Source organism: Bos javanicus, chromosome 13 (genome assembly GCF_032452875.1).
Source record: "Bos javanicus breed banteng chromosome 13, ARS-OSU_banteng_1.0, whole genome shotgun sequence".
NCBI classification, from domain to species: domain Eukaryota; kingdom Metazoa; phylum Chordata; class Mammalia; order Artiodactyla; family Bovidae; genus Bos; species Bos javanicus.
Window position 1 is genome coordinate 33451263 of NC_083880.1, and position 10569 is coordinate 33461831.

Below are 10569 nucleotides of genomic sequence, written 5' to 3' on the forward strand. Positions count from 1 at the left end.
GAATTTTTCATATATTTATTGGCCCATTTATATACTTTTTTTTTTCTGTGTCCTTTGCCATTTTACTATTGTGAGTGGTTTTTCTGACTGATTTATGAGTTCTTGTTTCTTTGTAAATAAAAGTAATAGCTGCACCCTGTCAAAGGATAGACAGTTATCACAAAGCAAGAAAATAAATATCATCTGGAAATAGCACCCAATATATATATCCTTCTGGAACTTTCTTTAAATATTATAACTTTTAAATTAGGAAGGTTAAAATGTAAATAACTGTAACACACTACCAGTATACTATGCTGTTCTGAATATGCTATCTGATAGCCTGCTTTTTTAACTTGCCAGTATATTGTGAACATTTTCTTAATACAACATGGCTAATTATAGCTGCCTATTATTTTATCAGATTTAATTCTTAGCAAGTCCCAAGTGTGTAGGTGGTTTGGAAACTAAGGAAACTAAAAAATACAGTATAATTATGAGATAGTTAACTGGTTTGTTTCTGACAAACACTAAAGTTGTTTTATTTTAATCTTCCTTGTTTTTATGTTGTCATTTTTGCATAACATTGGCTTGCAATTTGAGTAGAGTATTAAGCAGCATTCTGGAGAATTCACATTTCCATAAATTTAATACAATTTTTTGTCCACATACTAGAGGTTTCAAAAGAGAGTGACACAGTGAAAGAGTTAATGGATATTGGAGTCCACCTAAGTTTGAATTCTGATTTTTTTACTTTTATGAACTTTAACAAGTTACTTTTTTAACAGTTGATTTCTTTTTTGTTTTCACTCCTTTTTAAAAATTCTTAGGCATAAAAGTAAATTATGAAGTTTATGACCCATTTAATGTATCTCTGAAATAGAACATTTTTCTATATACCTCAACATTATCACAATTGACAAAATATTTTTAATATTATATCAATCCATATTTGGAATTTTCTGATTACTTACTGATTTTTAAGTCTTTTACAGCTGGTTTGTCTAAACCAGGGAATAATCCAGAACCGATGTTTACATTAGGTTATTTGCCTTAAGTCTCGAATCTAGAATAACATCCCACCCTCTTTTTTTTTTTTTTTTTATGACATTGACTTACTAAATAGAAAAGGCCAATCTTCTGGAGCGTAGGCCACCTCTGGTGTGTTTGGTTGTTTCTGGATGCAGCTGCTGTGTTCCTCTGTTCCCTGTTTATTAAAAGCATTTATTGAATTCTTGTGCACATTTTTACAGGATTACATTGTAGGTGTTATGTGTTTAATATTGTGTCACATCAGCAGACATTACAGTGGTTTTCCTGCCCCTGTTTTTTCTCCTTTGGATTAATGACTTGTTGAGCCTCTTTATTAATAAAATGAAAGTCATTCTTGAGAATTATACAAGTTAAGGCATCACTACCTAGTACAGAGCAGATGCTGAGGAGGTGCAAGCTGTCTTTTCTGAAATAGAAGGTGGGCAAAAGAATTTTCAAAGGGTAAATAGAAATCAGGTAAAAGTTTATCTGTTTTGGATATTGTTCTCACATTAAAATTCACGTGTGAACTTTGAACTCCTGTCTCATTTGCAGAGAGCATAGTCCATGACCTTTGTTAAGTAAAGTAGGTTTTAGCAGCAGATTGCTGATCCAGTGTAATGAAAGCACTTGAGGGAGTTGGCTAACCTAGGTAACACAGGTTTTCAAGACTTGAAGTAACTATAAAAGTATGATTACGTACAGGTTTGTTTCATTGCTGGTCCAAAGTATAATGGTTATTATTTTTTAAAGTCTTGCAGTGATCAATCTTAAGCCCAGATTGAGGAGTATATGATAACTACTTTGTAGAGATTTTTTAATTATTAAGAAAAGCATTTCAAAACACTGCATTTATTCTGGGGAGAGATGGCAATGTATGAATGATAGTGATACTCGTAGTACCCAGTTTTATGTGGCTGGTTGGTTCTTCTAGCTGCATGATGCTTTGGACACGTTGAGGTTTTCTAATAAACACAGAGGTAAATAGGCAGTGGATTACAAGGATGCCTCCAGGTAACTCCTACGGGGATTGTTTACTTTTATTTTATTTTACTTTTGGCCACACCTCATGGCTTTGGGGATTTTTAGTTCCCTGACCAGGAATTGAACTCTGGGCCATAGCAGTGAAAGTGCCCAGTCCTAACACTGGACCACAGGGGAAGTCTCTGGGATTGTTTATTTCTTTGTTCCTTTCCGTAGCACATGTACTTCAGGCTTATTGGTACACCCCACCCCTTTTTGTTTTTCACAGCTACCATGTATGTAACATTGCTAGTTAATTAGTGGTCCTTGACTTAATGTCACTGACACTGTCTACTGGCTGGCATTTTATTGACCATCATTTTCTTAAAAAAAAACAAAACAAAACTCTGTAAGTTATATATCAGCTTACTCATAGGTCTTGAGGTAAGTAAAAGCAAATGCAGGGTTGACTTCCTTTCAATATTGTACTGTCCCTAGACAGCTCTGCTTAGGAGACAAAAGGAAGAGAAATCAAATCATTCATTGTTGCGATGAGTTTTGGGAGAAGTGGTCAAAGCTGTTGGCTAACTGTTTTTAAACTAATTGGTATATTTCATTTCATTCTTTTCAAACACAGGTTTTGTATAAATAATATTTTCTCTGTTTTTTTCCATCTTCAGGTGTTAAAAGTAATTGAAGTATGAAGAGGACATAATTCAATGACTGTAGCCTGTATCCCTTGGGAACTCTAGAATTATAACGTTTTTTAGTGTATAAATTGTACCTGGCCTGTACAGCTGTTTCCTATCCACTCTTCTTGTAAACTCTGCTGCTTCCCAACACAACTAGAGTGCAATTTTGGCGTCTTAGGAGGGAAAAACGACAGTTTATAACTGTGGCCCTATTTATTACACAGTTTGTCTTTCATGTCTTAAATTTAGTCTTCACTGTGCCAAGCTAACTGTATCATATAGGACTGTGCTTTTTGTACTTGTTCGTGTTTATTTTTTAATCTCAGTTTAAGTTACCTAGCTGCTACTGCTTGTTTTTCTTTTCTTATAAAATAATACCTTATTTTAGGGGAAATGGAACTTTTAGATTAAATGTCTTAAATTTTACCACTTACAACACTACATGCCCACAAATTATATCAGGTCAGTACTGTACTTAAAAATCCTTTGAAATGATTTCAGAGTTAAAATTACATGCATCATCTCTTGAAGTTTGCTTCTGAAAACTACTCTTTGAGCACTGAAACCTTTAACTGAAAACTGCCTAACTAGACACTTGAGACTGGGCAAGGCTACTTAATTATCTTGTGAAATGCCTATTGCTGAAATTATCTTGAATAGAAATCTTTCACACTATCAAAAGCAAATCTTTTGCTTTTGTTTAAGAAAAACAGTTTGGAAAAGAAATTCATTTCTCTTCTTCCCAATGCTGTATACACATAGCTTGGTGGAATGGAAACACCTTGCTTTGTGAGCCTGTTTAGTTAATATAAGAATTGGATGGATAATAATCTGTCAACTTTATATAATGAAATGAACTAAGATATGGATATTATAGGATTAAACATAATTCCATATTGTTAGTACTGTATTGGTTGATCTAAATTTATAGCATTTGGAAATTGAGAAAACATGTGGAAGGACAGGACAAATATATGGCGAATTTATAAATAATAGGTAAATTTTGGTCTGAAAATCCCTGAGGTGTCTTTAACCTGCTACACTAAATCATACACTATAACATACTTCTTATTTAGTCTAGGAGTAGTAAATTATTTGCAAGTCACTAATAATCCTCAAATTATTTTGTTGGCGGTAGCTGGTAGTTTTGTAATTACGTGTATCTGTTTTTGCCACTTCTTCCTCAGATGATTAAACTAAGTCAACAGTTTATTTTAGAAACTATAAAAATAATAGGGAAAGAGATTTCAATATTTGCTTCACCACTTGGGAGTGGGTAACTGCAACTGTGTTAGCAGAAATTTGCAAAGACTGGGAATGTAAAGTTACTCAGAGGAGAAAGCTGGAAAGTTCTGTGTTAGGATCTGTGTGGCAGAATTAACTTTTTGAAAAAGTTTTATATACAGATATTTGTATTAAATTTGGAGCCATAGTCAGAAGACTCAGATCATAATTGGCTTATTTTTCTATTTCCTTAACTATTGTAATTTCCACTTTTATAATAATTTTGATTTAAAAGATAAATTTATTTATTTTTTTAACAGTCAGAAATCCTCGCTGTTCTGATCTGCAGCAACCTTTAAAATGATTGTATTGTTTTTAGGCTTGATCAAAAGAAACACTCCAAAAATTGAGATGAAAACTTGCAGAGCGGCAAGATTGAAGCAATGCAGTTAACTAAAAACAGTGCTACTGCCTGTTGGTGACGATAGTTTTCTAAATGAAGAAATGTTTGGCTGCATTCACACAGACATTTGTATTTTGTTTGCAAATGAAAGCTTGCTTCTTTGGGCAATATTCTTAAATGAAGCAGAAATTTTTTTCTCTCTTTTGTCTGAATATAGGAGTTTCTTTCTTGTAAGATGTATCACAGGTATTGGTGCTGTGTAACAAACAATGAATTGTAACTAGTGTGTGGTTCAGAATACACAATGTTAGGGTTTTTAAAATATCAATGGTTTTTTTCTATTTATAATTTCAGACTTTCACAAAATGTACAGAGAATTTCATAAATTTGTTTTAATTGAACTGCTTTTGCTATGGTAGGTCATTAAACACAGCGTTTACTCTTATAAGTGAAAATTCTGATCATCTGGAACATTGATACTTATTTCAATTTACAGTGTCTTTTTTTTCTTTTTGACTGAATAAATTAATGTTCCTCTGAATGGCATTGATAAATGGTTCAGAAAAGAAACTCAGTGAAATGAAAGTAATATTTATTCATGGTGATCAGTTAAATTATTTGCCTAATTTAAGAAAACTACTGTGCATAACTCTCAATTTGGCAGGAGATGATAGAGGAGTCTGAGTCTGCCTGTGGAATACGTTGGTTTCTTTTCAGTGCTTGAAGATACATGCAGAGATAATTGGTTTGGGAAGACGCCATATAATTTTAAGTTAACCTGCATGCTGTAAATGTCTTTTATGTTTAAATAAAGAAAAAATTTTTTGAAATGCAATGACTTTCTTAAAATGTGTTTCAGTTTTATATCAGGTTGATTTTACATGACCAAGTGGCCTTTTTTCTTGACAGAATAGTCACTAGTGTGTCATTGTATTCAGTATAATTTTGTTTCCTAATGAATTGCATGTGCTTTGGATATGAGGTATTAAATAGGCTAAAGAATTAAGAGCTAGAGATGAATCCTCAATCTCAGTTATTTTGCTGTACTGTGATAAGGACATGTCACTCTGTTGTTCTTCCCCCAAAACCATAACCCCTGTCTGATCATGAGAAAAATACCACACAATCCAAATAGAGGGACATTCTAGCAAATACCTGGCCAGGACTCTTCGACAGTGTCAAGATCATGGAAAACCAGGAGAGACATATCTGAGGGGACTCTGCAGACTTGACAACTAGATGCAGTGATGCGGTGTGGTTTCCTCAGTTGAGCCCTGGAACAGTAAAAAGATATCAGTTGGGGCTTCCCTTTTGGCTCTGTGGTAAAAAAAAATCCACCTGCCAATGCAAGGGAGGGGTCCAATTCCTGATCCAGGAAGATCCCACATCTATTGATCCTGTGCTCCACATGAAGAGAAGCCACCACAGTGAGAACCCTGTGCACCAAAACTAGAGAGTAACCCCCCATTCTCCGCAGCTAGAGAAAAGTCTGCACAGCAGTGAAGACCCAGCACAGCCAAAATTGAAGAAAAAGATACCAGTGGAAAAACTGGTACAGTCTGTTAGCAGTGATGTGCTGGCTGATTGCTTAGTTGTGATCAAAGTGCAGTGGTGATGGGAGTAGCACTATTAAGAGGAAGAGTTTGAGGGGATTCTCCGTATTACCTTTGCTACTTTGCTTCAAGTTAAAATTGCTCTACAAGGTGTATTTACTGATTTATAAAGCCTCAAAGAGCAGGAGACAGCAAACAGTAACATTTGGAGCAGGAAAGCAACCTCAGCAGACCCCAGACACCTGACTCGACAAACAGTGGGCAACACCAAGAAGCAATTTAGTATTCTCCCCGCCTCCAAAAGACCCCCAAGTGGTCGTGAACGTGACCTGTAGGGATAAAAGTAGCCTGAAGTGGGACTAATTGAAAGTCTGTGTAAACCAGAAAGCAGTTTGACCCCTGGTGCTGACTTCATTGCTGCACAGCTTGGCAACTACCTCTCCAACATGCTAGCATGATCCTGTTTGTTTATTATCTAGAAAGGGTAAAGGAGAGGGTGTCTGGATAGAAGAGCCAGGAATAGTAGGGTATGTCACCTTGAGGGTAGGGTGACATACTGGAAACGAGTGTGCCAGTTAGTGATGTATGTTGCCTCTCCAAATCTACCTTTATTATAGAAGACGTTTGACATGCACAGAGGGGAGGAAAGGGGAGAAGATGGCCATATGCAAGCCAAGGAGAGGCTGAAAGCCCTCACAAGGAGCCAACACTGCCCACACTGGATTGCAGCTTGCAGCCTCCAAAACTGAAGTCATCCATCTCTAATTACCTCATCTTGTCTGTGGTGCTTGGTTTCAACAGCCCCAGTAGACTGATATGATGGCCAACACAGGCAGTGAGCTGGACCCTCAGCATTTCTTTTCTCCTTTCTCAGCTCTGGCATGCTTTGGTTTCCTCGGGTTTTGTTTTGTTTTGTTTAATATTTGTTAATCTTAGCTGCATCGGGTCTTAGTTGTGGCACACAGGCTTCTAATTGTTGCATGGGTTTAGTTGCCCCAAGGCACTTGGGATCTCAGTTCCCCTGCCAGGGATTGAACTTGTGTCCCCTGCCTGCATTGGAAGGTGGGTTCTTAACCACTGAACTACCAGGGAAGTCCCGGGTTTGCCTCTTGTTTAATACCATCCTGTCAGTGACGTGAAGGGGGTTTCAGTGTGGGGAGCACCCAGGGTGCACAGTCCCTTAGCTTGTGGCACTGGTCATGTGACCACCTTTCTGTCAGCAGGCTGGGTCTCCTGTGTGTTTGCCCTTCAGCAAACACAGGCATATCCTGTCCACCTGATCAATGGTCAGGGGTGGGAGGTGGGTGGCCTTGGATCACTTAGATCCCAGCGGAGGTGTTTCCTTCTGCTCAGTCGCAGCCAGCATCTTGACTTGGCCTGCCTGCACCCTGCTTGCCTAGTGACTGTGGACCAGCTGTAGCCTGGGAAACCTAGCAAGCCTCTTCACCATCCTGTGGGCAGCAACCATACCTTTGCAATGAGATCTGAACCCCAAACACTGGGAGGGGGCTCCATTCAAGTCTGTTTCTTCCCTAGGTACCCTCCTTTAGCCTTAGAGTATTCTTGAAAATTCTCTGTACCCGTTTATAGTTAATCCCCATGGACCTGGGCTGATAGTGATATGAACGTTTGTGATAAGAGTATTTAGAACCTCAACCTTTTCGCCTTGCTTGGTTACCTGAGATTAGATTACTAGCAGATTAGAGATTCTGTGAAAAATTTGCCAGCCATACAGGGAGTACCCAAAGAATCGTGGTTTCAGAAATGCCACAGTCAACATATGAACCAGTTGCTTCAGGTCAGCTTCATCATGTCCCCACCCTGCATAGGTACAGACAGCCAAGGATCACAAGGCATGTGAAAAAAGTCTTTAGGATGAGAGAATCAAACAAGGAAAATAATATGGAGGAAAGTGGAACTAGGAAAGGGGGAGAAGATATTTTAAAAAAACACACTACGGGCTTCTCTGGTGGCCCAGTGGTTAGGAATCTGCCTGCCAATGCTGAAGACAGGTTTGATCCCTGATTCAAGAAGATTCCATGTACCGCAGAGCAACTAAGCCTGCGCTCAATAGAATCCATGGACCACAACTACAGGAAGTCCAAGTACAGCAATGAAGACCCAGTGCAGCCAAAAAAAAAACCTTTATTGGGGAGCTATTCCTCAACCAAGTGAGAAAAGAGGAAGACGTGGGACGTACAAAAGAAGGGATTACCAAGGTGAGAGCGTCAAGAGCAACTGGTCCAGATGAGAGCACCCAGTCAGAAGACTGCCAGTTATGTTTCCAAGACAGACAGACAGACTGATGGATGTGTTTGAAGATTTTGAGGGAAAAAAAAAGTTTATAGCTGAAGATGAGTTTAGGGTTAAGTGATTGGCACATAGAACACTAAGGGAAAAAGAATTACTGATTCAAAGAAGAATCTGAAGTATAACCCCCCCAAAAAAAGTAGACTCACAGGTATAGAGAACACACAAGTGATTACCAGTAGGGGCGTGTGGGAGGCACAAACTATTGGGTATAAGATCAGCTCAAGGATGAATTGTGCAAGAGAGTCAATTCTTATACATGGAAACTAACTTTAAAAAATTGTATTAAATTTGTTTTTAAATAATGCCAAAAAAGAATCCTGATAAGCAAGGAAAAGTCGCTGTAGTGTATTACATAACTCAGCTGTAATCGGCACATTGCATCATAGTAACGGAAGCATGGATTGACAAGTGAATGTACAACACGACTGTATTGAGAAGAGGGGTTGTGTATACGTGTTGATCATGGTGAAAGAGGGTTCAGGTTTCATCTTCCACAGGGTAAGACAACTGGTAACACTCAACCATGAGTAATCAATAAGCAGAAATTTGGAGACAAAACAAAATGAAAAGTGGCTGTGTCTGCCTTATTTTTGACAAAGGAGGCAAGAATATACAATGGACAAAAGAAAATCTCTTTAACAAGTGGTGCTGGGAAAACTGGTCAATCACCTGTAAAAGAATGTAACGAGCACTTTCTAACACCATACATAAAAATAAACTCAAAATGGATTAAAGATGTAAGACCAGAAACTATAAAACTCCTAGAGGAAAACATAGACAAAACACTCTCCCACATAAATCACAGCAGGATCCTCTATGACCCACCTCCCAGAATAATGGAAATAAAATCAGAGATAAACAAATGGGACCTAATAAAAAGCTTTTGCACAACGAAGGAAATTATAAGCAAGGTGAAAATACGGCCTTCAGAATGGGAGGAAAATAACAGCAAATGAGCCAACTGACAATCTCAAAAATATACAAGCAGCTCATGCAGCTCAATACCAGAAAAATAAATGACCCAATCAAAAAATGGGCCAAAGAACTAAACAGACATTTCTCCAAAGAAGACATACAGATGGCTAACAAACACATGAAAAGATGCTCAACATCACTCATTATCAGAGAAATGCAAATCAAAACCACAATGAGGAACCGTCTCATGCCGGTCAGAATGGCTGCTATCAAAAAGTCTACGAATAAATGCTGGAGAGGGTGCGGAGAAAAGAGAACCCTCTTACACTATTGGTGGGAATGAAACTAGTACAGCCACTAGTACAAGTGTGGAGATTCATTTAAAAACTGGAAATAGAACTGCCTTATGACCCAGCAATCCCACTGCTGGGCATACACACCGAGGAAACCAGAATTGAAAGAGACACATGTACCCCAATGTTCATCGCAGCACTGTTTATAATAGCTAGAGTGTGAAAGCAACTGAACTGAACTGAACTGAAGGACATGAGAGCAACCTAGATGTCCACTGGCAGATGAATGGATAAGAACGTTGTGGTATATATATATGATGGCAAGTTACTCAACTGTTAAAAAGAACGCATTTGAATCAGTTCTAATGAGGTGGATGAGACTAGAGCCTATCATATAGAGTGAAGTAAGCCAGAAAGAAAAACACCAATACAGTATATTAATGCATATATATGGAATTTAGAAAGATGGTAACGATGACCCTATGTGCAAGACAACAAAAGAGATACAGATAAAAGAACAGACTGTTGGACTCTGGGAGAAGGCGAGGGTGGGATGATTTGAGAGAATAGCATTGAAACATGTATATTATCATATGTGAAATAGGTCACCAGTCCAAGTTCGATGCATGAAACAGAGCACTCAAAGCCGGTGCACTGCGACAACCCAGAGGGATGGGACGGGGAGGGAGATGGGAGGGGGGTTCAGGATGGGGGACCCATGGACATCCATGGTGGTTCATGTCAATGTATGGCAAAAACCACTACAATGTTGTAACTAGCCTCCAATTAAATTTAAAAAATAAAATGAAAAAAGGGGAGGTAACTTTAGAAAAAATTATGTTTCATTAAATATTAAATTCTAATTTTGTCAAGTAAAAAAAAGGGGCTGTGTCTGGAGAGTGAGAAAGAGGTGAGGTGGGGCATGGGACCCTTGTTACATTTTCTTTGGGGAGTGGGAATCACTGTTTTTGTGTAAAGTTTTTCAGGCGTGTTTGACTTTTTAGGGTTCTGCTTGTATTCCATCGTCAGGTGGTTCCCCTCCGAGGATGGCTTCAGAAGCTAGTCCCAGATTCTTGACCCAACCTAGAATTCAACTTGCTCATTTGTAGAAAAACACTTGAAAACCTCGAGGTGATTGTTAGGCCCCTTGCTCTGTATTTCTGTGATGCCAAGTCATCTTGTCTAGAGTTATAACATCTGGT

At 38.2% G+C, this 10569-nt stretch overlaps 1 protein-coding gene across 2 annotated transcripts in view; it reads left to right on the forward strand.

Annotated features, from left to right (window-relative positions):
* KIF5B (kinesin family member 5B) overlaps positions 1-5128 on the forward strand; it is a 47945-nt gene extending 42817 nt beyond the window's left edge. For both annotated transcript variants that reach the window (XM_061436187.1, XM_061436189.1), the window contains exon 26: positions 2655-5128. The gene's annotated coding sequence lies outside the window, so the exon portion shown is untranslated. The remainder of the gene's footprint in view (positions 1-2654) is intronic.
* Positions 5129-10569: the final 5441 nt, after the last annotated feature.